Source organism: Octopus sinensis, unplaced genomic scaffold (assembly GCF_006345805.1).
Source record: "Octopus sinensis unplaced genomic scaffold, ASM634580v1 Contig13674, whole genome shotgun sequence".
Taxonomy (NCBI): domain Eukaryota; kingdom Metazoa; phylum Mollusca; class Cephalopoda; order Octopoda; family Octopodidae; genus Octopus; species Octopus sinensis.
Window position 1 is genome coordinate 230,145 of NW_021833026.1, and position 12,444 is coordinate 242,588.

Sequence of the window (12,444 nt, forward strand, 5' to 3'; positions counted from 1 at the left end):
ACGAATGTGGGGAAGTGCAAAATGCAAGAATAAAGCTCAAAGAGGAGCTGTACTATTTTTCACTAAAAAAATTAATTAATTTTAATTATCTTCTAAAAAAACTGCGACCACTTCGACAAATACCAATAATAATTGTATTATATTATGGAATATAAAGGGAGGCGCAAGATTGTACTTTTTCTCTAAGGGAGGCGCGTAAAAAAAAGCTTGGAAACCTCTGCTCTAGAGCCCTCCTCACAACGTCATTCAGATGAGTGTGACGGGGAATTCTCCCGGCACTCTTCTTACACGACAAGGCGTGCAAGCCGTTTGACGAAATTGAGGACCCGCACCGGCAAGGGTGGGGCTGGCAGATGTCCAAACCCAATCGTAAGCTGATCCCAATCCGCAAGGATTCGTCGTCCAGTAGTAACCCCGTACTAGGAGTGGGGAGAGCTTTGAGCCAGTCACCCGTGTGCGGCTGACAGGCGCAGTTAAGGGTGGCCAGCTGGAGTTGGTCCGACTTGGAGCAAAATTTTCGTAATGTGTTCAAGCAGAGAATTTCGTCCCAGCCCCTTTGAACTGAAGGGATCGTGGGAAAATCAAGGTCGAGTGAGCACCACGTACGGCATGCAGATGAGAATTCCGAGAGCTCATTAAGTTCGAGAGAGGGAAGTAGAACTGAGCAAACGGAATTCCTGGAAGCCGACATGGATGAGAGATCAGAGTAGGGCCAGGTCCGCACAAGGCGGATCCCGATCCCCCCGAAGCGAGTTGGTAAACTGGCACGGGTAAAACCGTCACCAGTGAACCTCAAATTGAGGTGGAATGTTAGCGATTGGTGGACAGGATTATCGATTCTGGATAATGAGTCTGTGGCAGCGAAACACGGGGAGGAACGGAGAATATAGGTCAGTCTGGGGACGAAAAGAAATTCTTCAACAAGAAAAACGCAAGATGCGAGCCAAGCCCACGGATCCGATCAGTGAGTAGTTTAATTTCGTCCCATTTAGACGATAAGGCATTTTCTATGCCTTCAGCGGAAATTGGAGAGCCCAAGATAACTAGATCGCTGGTGGGCGTTAGCCTTAACCCAACGATCAGGCTGCTGAGAGAGGAGAATGTGTTGCGGAGAGCGGCGGGGGCAAGAGAAATGTTAACGAGTTCGCATTTTTCGCCGTTAAGAGATAGTCCGATCTTGGAGAAACCGGAAGTGATTCTCTTAACGTCTTCCATAACGACCTCTGTAGGTCCACCAATCGTCACGTCGTCCAGGTACCAGAAGTTAACAGTGGAAGAAAGGTTCCGTGCAATGTGGTCAACAGAGAGGGCAAACAGCAATGGGCCCAGTGGGTCACCCTGCTGAATGCCGCATTCTGACATGATGATCTGATCATGGATCAGAAGGCAGCTTGGGGCAGAGTATGCCAGCTTTACAATTGGGAAGAGAACGGGGCAACGTGCCGAGACCACTTCGAGCAGATGGTCCCGGCGGACGCAGTTGAATGCGTTGCTGACGTCCAGCTTCACGATGAACTTGCAGTCTTCTGGCTTTGACTGGACAAGTTGGCGAGTGCCGTGCGCGAGAATTTCGCAGGCACCTTGGACGCCGACACCGTACTGGAAAGGGAGAAACTCCAGACTCAGGGGGGGACCACCCTGCGGGACATTATCTTGGCCGAGAGTCTCCTGAAAACGTTACCGACCGCAATGGGCCTCACGCCACCATCGGCTTTCGACAGGGCAATGAGGCCAGCAGAGAAAAGAAGATCTCTGGCGACGGTTGGAATCTCGCCCGAGACAATGTGCGAACAAAGACGAGTGACAGAAGATAGCAGGTCTTTTCCGGATTCGTGGGTCAATGGGCTCAGGAGATCGCGTAGGTGGATGGGCTTTACACCGTCTATCCCGCCGCTGCTACTGGGCGCAAAAGACCCGAGAGCGGCCGAAACCTCAGACGAGGTTATCGGGTTGGACGGAGCCGAAACTAACGTCGGTGTTGCACGGAGGTCGGTGGGAGCTTGGGGGTGTTTGCTGCGGAGTTGATTCAGGACAGCATCACACCGAGGAGCCACAGAGGAGTTGGATGAAATTGCGCGCACTGCTCCAGAGATATCGCCCTGGAGGAGTTTGCTTCGGACTGCCCGGGAAAAGCGCAACTTACAAGTGAGGTCTCAGACTATCGATTTATAGCTGTTCTTAAAGTTTCTTAGTGTAGCGTCAAAAATTTTTGTAATAAGGTACAGAAATCTAGTATTCGACAGCTGAATTAGTGGGTGTTTTTTTTCTATTTTAGTACCCTCGCTTGGAAGAAGCACTAATCTCAAAAAAGTGGAAAAGAACATTTTATGTAAAGTTAAAAAATGTGAATCTTGGCTGAAAATTCAGTCGCTAACTAACCATTTCTTGGCCATCTCAGGGGAATAAATTCTTCCTAATTTAACTTCATGGAGGAAGTCATCAATGGCGAGACTTGTCAAACTTAACTTGCTTTCTGTTTAATGACCATATAATCAAATTGGAAGTCATTCAACAATAACCGTTAACATTAGAGCAATAAATAAAATCATTGACTACACAGTCATTTCACCAATAAAACTCGGCACAAGCACTTATTATAGCATTAAAGGTACACTCTCAACCAAACAAAATCTACGATATATGGACTGCGATTTCATTTTGGATTTTACTATTCAAAGGCATCGAAAATCGCATTACGTTTTCATTGATGCACGAGTCAAGTAACCATCGTTTGGAATAATTTAACAATAACAACCAAAAAAGAAGTGCTGAAACAAAGGACTAGTACTTTACAAATACTTCAGGCAGCAAATAACATCACCAACCATCCTTCCGAGTATCCACACACAAAAAATAAAAAAACTACCACTTGTTTGTCTAACTATACAGTAGTTACGCTTAGTTCTGGCCTTTTCCTGACCTATGCATTCAACGAAAAGAGGTACAAATAAGTTAACTGCACAGGCAGGACCAGTTAAACGATTACATCGTTGGAGTAGTGATCTTTCTGCAGGTTCATGCACAGAAATTTTGCTACGACTTGTTATTCTTTTGAATTAGCAGACTTGAGTGTTTACTCATATTTTATAACACACATTTAAGTAACTCACCAAATTATTCATCAATAGTAGATGGACGGGATGTGTATTAAATGATCTAGGAATTTCACCTCTAACGGAGCAATGTGGATGTTTTCGGATGTTCCTGTTAATCATTACTTTTACTATCGTAATCAATAAAAAATACACATGTTTGAAGTGGACGTATGCCTCCGTTTGTACGTGATGATATATCCTGTTGACGTAGAATTGTTGGAAGGAGGGCCAGAATTCCTGAAATTTATCTCTATCATATTTTGTTTTTATACTTTGCTCCGAAGTCTTTGAGCACTCCGAAATATCGATAGTCTTCGACTCCATTAAGAGTTCTGCGGTTATTATTATTATTTAACCCAAGAATCACCAACAGTTAATTAGGGTAATTAATTAGGTGATTCCAACAATCCTCAAAATCTTTCTCAGCTTTTCCCGATGTTGGACTCTGGACCCAACGCAAGTGCGGGACGGGCGGGGAGCAGTTTTTGTGAGGAATTGGATTGGGGTGATTTGCTTCTGATTGTTGAAATCTTTTGGCAGGTGGTCTTGTTGGATGGCTAAGAAACCCTTTCTATCTTTCTTAATAAGTTGGTCAAGCGGAGTTGGGGTAATGTTGTTCAGTTTGGAAATTTTCGTTATGCTAGCCGCGACTCGGCATAGTGTACTCTCAATTTTAAGGCGGTTAGACCATGAGAGATTAGAACTCCAAGCGGCGCAGGCATAGCCAATTGTTGGTTCGATGAATTGTTTGTAGAGAATGCCGAGAGCCGGGAACGGTGTCTTTAGTCCACCAAAAATCGATTTGATTAGTCCAATCTTTCTCTGACTGGATCCGATGGCCTTCTCTAAATGGGCAGTAAAACACATGTGGGTGTCAAAAGTTCTTCGTGAATGGGATCTTTTCGTTGTCCAGAAAAAGATCAATAGTAAGGCTTCCAAGTCTCTTGTCCAACGTTCGGTTCTCCAATAATATTAGATTAGTCTTAAACTTTTGAGAATTCATCTCAAGTCTCGCAACTTCAAAGTACTAGACAATAATATTCATAATTTTAATTACAGTTTCTTATTTCTGAGCAACTATCTTTAAATCATCAACAGAGTATGTCAACATATTAGAATCTTTTTGATCAAAAAGTTAAAATTAAGTATTTTGCTCTGTGGAACCATTACTAATACAAATAATTGCTAGGATAAGGTGTCGCCTTGTAGAATTCCACGGTTCAATACAAATTAAACGACCACTTATTTGTGTATTTGATAAATTCATCAAAGCGATGAAATAAAAATAATAAATAAAATAAATATTTAACAGACCCGATCGCAGTGGAGACGTCGGGAGTCCTCTGTCCCAGAACTAAAAAATCCTATTAAACTGGAGGACCTCGCCTTTATATTAATTGGCCTTTCGCGTGCGCGCGTGTTCTTGTGGTGTTTTTCCTTGTTTGTTTTTTGGTCTTTCTTGTTGTACATTCTTGTTGTGGTATCGATCTCATTCCATATCAATCTCTTTCCTTATATAATCTTTTTTCTTTTCTGTCCTTTTTTTTCACTGTTTAATTTTTGATTATTGTAAATTCTTTCATCCTATACGTTTAATGAGTTCTCTATGCTACTCGTTCAACTGTACCAATTCGCGCAAGAGGGGAAGGGTATGCTCCTCCTGCGGCAATTTTTACCACCTATCGTGTGTAGGTCTATCTAAGGCCTCATCTTCCCGTATTCCTCTATGGAGATGTCTCAATTGTCTAGAGGGTGTTGTTTTATCTAACACTTGCCTAATCGACCCTCCTAAGCCTACTCCCAGCACTCCTGCTGTCGATTCCTCGTTCAATAGTTATACATCTGCTGTCATTTTGCAATTTCTTTCGAATTTCCGTCTCTTAAAGAAGATCCCCATCAGACTGCCAAAAGGCTCACGTGCTTCAGCCGCTGAATCCCTATGCACATTGATCCGTAAAGCCATAAATACCAACCAAAACGAGGACTGGGCCAAACTTTTCTGTTTCCCCGTATTCGCCCTGAACCTACACATTAGCAAAGGCTCTTCCGAATCCCTGACTTCGAGGCTTAAGAACTCCATCCTCTTATATCGGAATCATACTATTTCCTTTTTTCTTTCCCAGAAATATGTTTTTCCCAAAACATCGAATAACACCTCCGAATGCAATTTCAGTAAAAGAATCCATTCCAAACTATTGGAAGGTGACTTCACTGCCGCTCTAAGAATTCTTTGCAGTAACGACTCATTTGCCTCTATTGGGGACAAGACTCTCGAGCTGTTAAGGGAAAAACATCCCGACGTTAAAAATGATCTAGAATTCCTTTCTCGTTCTCATTTTACCGAAGTTAAAAAAGTGAGCAAAGAAGAGCTCCTTTATAATCTCAAATCATTCCGACCCTCCAGTAGTGGAGGGTTAGACGGCCTTCGTCCCGGTCACATTCGCGACCTTATATCACTCAATTCGTCTGATGCAGGTGTAAACCTAATTGATTCAATATGCGACCTGATAACCCTTTTCATCAGTGGCCATATCTCTGATTTCGCACGTTCTCTCTTCATGTCTGGAAGCCTCACCGCCCTTAATAAAAAGGACGGCGGAATTAGACCGATTTCTGTTGGGTGCACTTTTAGACGCCTTGCAGCCAAAATATTATGCAGTCGTAGCTCCCATTCCTACCCGAGCATCTTTAAAAACATCCAATTGGGTGTCGGTGTCAGAGGAGGTTGTGAAGCATCAGCCCATTCAGTCAGAGAGTTTATTGCTTCCAAGAATGTGCCTGACAATTGTGTCATCTTGAAAATTGACATGCGAAATGCGTTTAATTCGATCGACCGTTCCTGTTTCCTTGGAGAGTGTATGACTCAGTTACCTGAAATCATGCCGTTCGCTAAACTTTGTTACGAGCACAGTTCCAGCCTCCTTTTCGAGGGTTCAAGTATCCTCTCTTCCACCGGGGTACAACAGGGTGATCCTCTCGGACCACTCCTTTTCGCATTGGGTATCAACCCTATAGCAATGTCAGTCAAATCTCCCCTAAACATTTGGTACTTGGACGATGTCACAATCGGTGGCCCGGCAGATCAGGTTCTCAAAGACGCCCTTATGATATCCTCTCGGCTCGGCCACATCGGGTTATCCTTGAATCCGTCAAAGTGTGAGCTGACTAATCTTAACGTGGCCTCTTTCGATGAAATCCACAGAAACTTTACCTCACTCATTCCTGAAATCAGAATAACCCAAAAAGAAGACCTTATTATTCTCGGCTCTCCGCTCCACGGTCAGGCAACGGAAAAAATTTTGATGGAAAAGACATCAAATATGGAACAAGCAGCGAGTCGGTTATCCCAGCTAGATGCACATGAAGGCTTGTTCCTCTTGAAGAATTTTTTATCCATTCCAAAAATTCTGTATATCCTCCGTTCATCTCCATGTTTCCTTCATCCTAAACATCTTGGGTCAATAGACTCTATCATTCGTCGTCATGCCGAACTTATTTGTAATGTGCAACTTGATGATCTCGCATGGAAACAAGCTTCCCTACCTATTCGTATGGGAGGTATCGGTCTCCGTTCACCTACCGACTTGGCTCTTCCAGCCTATTTGGCCTCACGATCATTTTGTAGTCCCCTCATCGGCGTCATTCTCAAGTCTTTAAATGAATGTACCCCGTGTCGGTGGATGCAAAACGGTCTCGAGTCATGGAGCAGTCATGGTCTGAGATTCCCCGAAGTGGAATCCTCACAGAGACATTGGGACGAAATCTGGTGCAGGGAGACTTACAGAGTTATCGAACTGTGCATGGACCAAGAACGGATCATATGTCTCAGATCGGGTGCACAACCCAATTCTGGCTCCTGGATAAGCGCTTGTCCTATTGCGTCTACCGGCTGTAAACTGGACGACGATACCATTAGGATCGGCCTATGTCTACGTCTCGGCTTACCGATGTGCACCCCACACCCCTGCAAATGTGGAAGGACGATTGGTCCATTGGGAAGGCACCCACTTTCGTGCACTCGTAGTGCCGGTCGTTTTCCCCGACATTCCGCCGCCAATGACATCATCAAAAGGGCCATGGACGCTGCCGGATTCCACTCTCAACTCGAACCAGCTGGTCTCGATAAAGGGGATGGCAAACGCCCAGACGGCGTAACCATCTACCCGTACACGAGAGGGAAATCACTTGTTTGGGATTTTACCTGCCCTGACACGTTTGGACCTTCTTCATTCGGAAGTTCGGCATCCTTTCCTGGCTCTGCTGCAAAACGTTCTGAAGAGTTGAAGAAAAAGAAATACTCTTTCCTGGCAGACAGATATCTTTTCCAGCCGATCGCTGTGGAGACTTCTGGAGTCTTTGGAAAATTGGGTGGTTTAACACGCGCGTTGTTGTTGTTGTGGTGCACTTTTTATATTCATTTGTTCATTTGCTATTTGTTATTCAATTCAATAATTCTCTTTCCATTTCTCTTTATTCTCTCTCTTTTTACATTTCTTTTTGTCATCCATTTGTTCATTGTTTTTATCTTGCTCTCTTTTTATGTCTTTCTGTTTCCAACCCACTTCTATTCTATGCTCTACTTGCGAAGTTAGTAACAACCGCAAGAAAGGGAGAGTCTGTTCTAGTTGCGACAGATTCTTCCACCTTTCTTGCGTGCGTCTTTCCAGGCGCGTTTCTGCCTCTCTCTTAATTTGGGACTGTCCTTCCTGCCGCACTTGCCAGCCGGTTCAGTGTTCCAGCCCGCAAGAACTCCCCGAAAAACCGCCATTCGCAACATCCCCGTCTGCCGAGGAAGTTCTCAAATCTATCAAGCTCTTCCGTCGTCTCCGGAAAATCCCATCCAGAATCCCAAAAGCTGCGCGTATCTTTGCAGCCTCCTCCTGTCCGCCGCAATCGATAATGCTTTGGCATCTGATGGCCATTCCGATTGGCTTAAGCTGTTTTGCTTCGCCCCTTTCGGTCTCGGTTTTGCCCCATTAAGAGCCTGTGTGAAAACCTCCTCCATCTCGCTGGCTACAACCGTCAAACAAGAATTGGCCTTGTACGATAAGAACTTTTTTTCCATCCGCTGGCTGCGGGACCACCTCGCTAGCTCCGAATTTTCCTCTGGTTCACCATCCCATAATGTGCCCTCTCACGCGAATGACGTCGTTTACCTCAACAGAAAGATTAATAGTAAACTCTTGGACGGCGACGTTCGTGGTGCAGTTAGGCTGGTTGCCTCGACAAGTTCCCTTTTGCCCACGACCCCTGCTGTTTTGAATTCCCTCAGGGAAAAACATCCCCCTCAGCCAAACGACTTCAGGCCTCAGCCATCCCCTGACACCCTCGCTCTCAATCCTTTTGCTGTCTCGGAAACTCTTGTACTGAATGCCCTGAGGGACTTTTCACCTGGAAGCAGTGGTGGTGTAGATGGGCTGAGACCAGGTCATCTGAAAGACCTGACGTCTCCCACTACCGCCGAAGCTGGTCGAAAACTCCTACGCTCAATCACCAACCTGTGCAACCGCTTCATCTCCGGTTCCCTCCCCGATTTTGCTCGTGATATTTTCTTTTCCGCCAACCTTACTGCCCTTGGGAAAAAGGACAACGGCGTGAGGCCCATCGCCGTGGGCAATATTTTCCGGAGGCTCTCCGCTAAACTTCTGTGTCGAGCCATTGTTCCCTGCTTGTCCTCGAAGTTTCTGCCTGTCCAACTCGGGGTCGGCGTTTCTAACGGCTGCGAAGCTGCTGTTCACTCAATTCGTGATTTAACTGAATCATTTGAGGAGTTTATTATGGTCAAATTGGACGTTTCCAACGCATTCAATTCCATCAGACGGGACCACCTTCTGGAGTGCTGTCGTGAATTAGTCCCTTTCGCCTATCCCCTTGTGCATCTCTCTTATGCTTGCTCAAGTATCCTTATGTTCGACGATGTTCCCATCTCTTCGGCCACCGGGGTCCAACAAGGAGATCCCCTGGGTCCTGTCCTTTTTGCCTTGGGCGTTAACAGTATCGCTCACTCTGTTCGATCCCCAGTTAACATATGGTATCTGGATGACGCAACCATTTGTGGTCCCCCCGATGCTGTTTTTGACGACCTTCGCTCTATCCTCCCTTCCCTCTCGGACATCGGCCTATCTATAAACGCCGATAAATCCGAAATCGTGAACATTGCCTTAAATCCGAGTGACTTCACTGCTTCAATTTCAACGTGCCGAGGCATTCTCTCAGACGTCCGGATTACGGACAAATCAAATCTTACGATCCTCGGTGCCCCCATGGGGCCTTCTGCCCTCGAATGCTCACTCGCTGGAAAAATTTCCCACTTATCCAAAATGATCGACAAGCTTAAAGTCATCGAGCCTCATGTGGCTCTTTTCCTCCTCCGAAACCACTTTTCCGTCCCTAAGATCCTTTACACCCTAAGATGTGCACCCTGCTTTCAAAGAGGCGACCTTCTTTCCGACCTTGACAATATCCTCAGGCTCGGTACGAGCTCTCTTTGCAATTTGGCTTTCGACGATCCAGGCTGGACTCAGGCATCCCTGCCTGTGCGCTGGGGTGGCCTTGGCTTGAGATCCTATTCCGATCTTGCCCTCCCGGCATTCCTATCCGCTCATCACGCTTCTCGTACTCTCTCAGGCATCGTTCTTAGAAACCTCCCCGAACGGAAATTGTCTGAAGTTTACTTCGCAGCCCGTGGTCGGTGGGAGGCTCGGTTTGGTTCGAAGCTGCCCAACTCTCAATCTGTACAGCGCCAATGGGACGAAATCTCTTGTCAGGCAATCTTCGAAGGCCTGCTTCCTGTCTCCAATCAACACCGTGTCGCTTGCCTCCGTGCAGGTCGCTGTGAAGGCAGCGGTGTCTGGTTAAAGGCTCTCCCTCTCCCTTCCATCGGGAACCTGTTGGACAAGGAATGCCTAAGAATTGCAATCTCCCTCCGTGTCGGGCTGAAAATCTGCCAGACGCACAAATGCCGTTGTGGGGGAACTGTTGACGAGTACGGTTTGCATCCCCTCGCTTGCCGGCGGAGTGCCGGTCGTGCCCCCCGTCACAGTGAACTCAACTCAGTCATACAGAGAGCCCTCGCCTCAGCAGGCATCCCGTCAATCCTTGAACCTGTTGGATTGGATAGAGGGGATGGCAAACGCCCTGACGGCATGTCCACCTTCCCCTACGAGCAGGGGAAATCCCTTATTTGGGATTCTACCTGCTCGGACACGTTCTCGCTGGGAAATCTCGATCTGTCCGCCGCCAATCCTGGGCACGCTTCCAGGCAGGCCGAGGAGCGAAAGATTCTCAAGTACGGCCACCTCTCCAACTCGCTGCTCTTTACTCCAATTGCCGTAGAGTCCTCCGGGATCTTCGGTCCCAAGACACTCCGCTTCCTTCGCTCGCTCGACGGATTTCAAGGACTAGTCACGATCCAAGAGAGTTTTCTTGGCTCCTGGAACGTCTGTCGATTGCTGTGATCCGAGGGAACGGCTTCGCCATTCGCGAGGCCTTTAACTAACTTAGCAATCTTTAATTTCTTTCTTGCAAATATTTATGTTTCCAGAAAAATGTGCAAAAGCACACGAAAAAAATACGCCGTAGGACAGCCCGTATGGAACCGACCACACCCAAGAGCGATCCAAAGTGCAATGAATGACTAAAGGATGGGACATTTGCCTAAGTGATAACAAATATCCACGACCAGGTAAGTGAATTGCAGAAAATGTCTTTTTCTAAATTTATTATATGAGACAGATAAATAATATTAAATGTAGTCGAAGGATAAATTCTGTTTTCTCAAATAAATATCTAAATTAAAAAAAACAATTTTGTTTATTTTTAAATGAAACTCTTTACAAATCATTTTAATCAATTATTATATGAAGTCATAAAAATATTAGTAATATGGACTTTTATATTTTTATACGTTCAACATCTCAGTAAAAATATCACAAATAAATGGAATAAATTTAGTAAAAGATAAATAATTGAGTTTTTACAAAAAGTAACTACCAAACACCCTTAGTCAAATAAGGAACTTCAATTAGTGTATGTTTTTGTCACATTTCTCAGAAAATTGGTTCTCACACCATGCAGAACTTGAGCCGAAAAATTCGATTTAGTTTTTAGAGAACTGAATATAAAATTTAATTATAATTTAAATTCTAATTGAGTTGTCATAATAATACCTATTTTACTAATTTATAGTCGTTAAAATAATATGACTGTTGTGGTGCCAGTTACACCTTTTGACAACCAAAAACCAGGGACATCCGGTCTCCGAAAACACGTGCGAGAGTTTATGCAGCCACATTACACTGAAACATTCACTCAGAGTATCCTCCTGTCACTGGAAGAGTCACTGACTGGGTCCTGCCTTGTAGTCGGTGGAGACGGGAGATTCTTTATGTCAGAAGCTATCAATAAAATAATTCAAATTTGCGCGGCAAACAAAGTAATAAATTGGCGGGAAGTATTTTTTAGGTTAAAAAATTAATCGTGGGTCAGCACGGAATTTTGTCGACTCCAGCAGTGTCGTGTCTCATCAGAAAGAACTCATGCGAAGGCGGGATAATTCTGACTGCCAGTCACAACCCAGGCGGGGAGGATGGCAGTTTTGGAATCAAATTCAACAACAAGAGTGGAGGTATAGTCTGGCCATGATGTGCAGCCCCGGCCTCCCAGACAGTGGGGGACTCGATTTATTCCATTAGTAGAGGGTTGAAGGAATACAAGATCTGTCCATATGTCAATGTTGAGCTCAGTCACTGCTCTACCACGGAATTTGATGTCGATGGGGACACTTTTGTGGTTCAGGTTGTTGATTCTACGGAGGATTATGTGGATTTGTTGAAAAATATCTTTGATTTTGGTTTGCTCAAAAAATACCTTTCTGGAGTGGGCAACCCAAAAATATTAATAAATTGTTTAAATGGAGGTGGCGCGAATTATTTGTTTTATGTTGGTTCTATTTTTAGTTATGGGACCATACGCCCAAAAAGTGTTCTGTCATGAATTGGGAACTTGTCCCGACACTGTTGTCAACGGAGTTCCCCTCCCTGACTTTGGAGGACGACATCCCGACCCAAATCTCACCTATGCAAGGGATCTGGTGGAGGCAATGATGAAGGGGGAACATGAGCTTGGAGCAGCCTTTGACGGAGATGGAGATCGCTGCATGCTGATTGGTCGAGATGGCTTCTTTCTCACTCCCTGTGACCTCTTGGCTTTGGTGGCTGCCAATATCCACAGAATTCCCGCCTTTTATAAACGTAGTACAATTGGGGTGGCCAGAAGCATGCCTACTTCCTCTGCCTTGGATAGGTGGCTGGTTTGTCCTCAATTTGCAGAGTGGCTCTCAAATTGGGAA

The 12,444-nt window shown here is 45.2% G+C and overlaps 1 pseudogene; it reads right to left on the minus strand.

Annotated features, from left to right (window-relative positions):
• Positions 1-10,641: 10,641 nt before the first annotated feature.
• On the minus strand, positions 10,642-10,787 carry LOC115229841 (annotated as a pseudogene).
• Between the last annotated feature and the right edge of the window lie 1,657 nt (positions 10,788-12,444).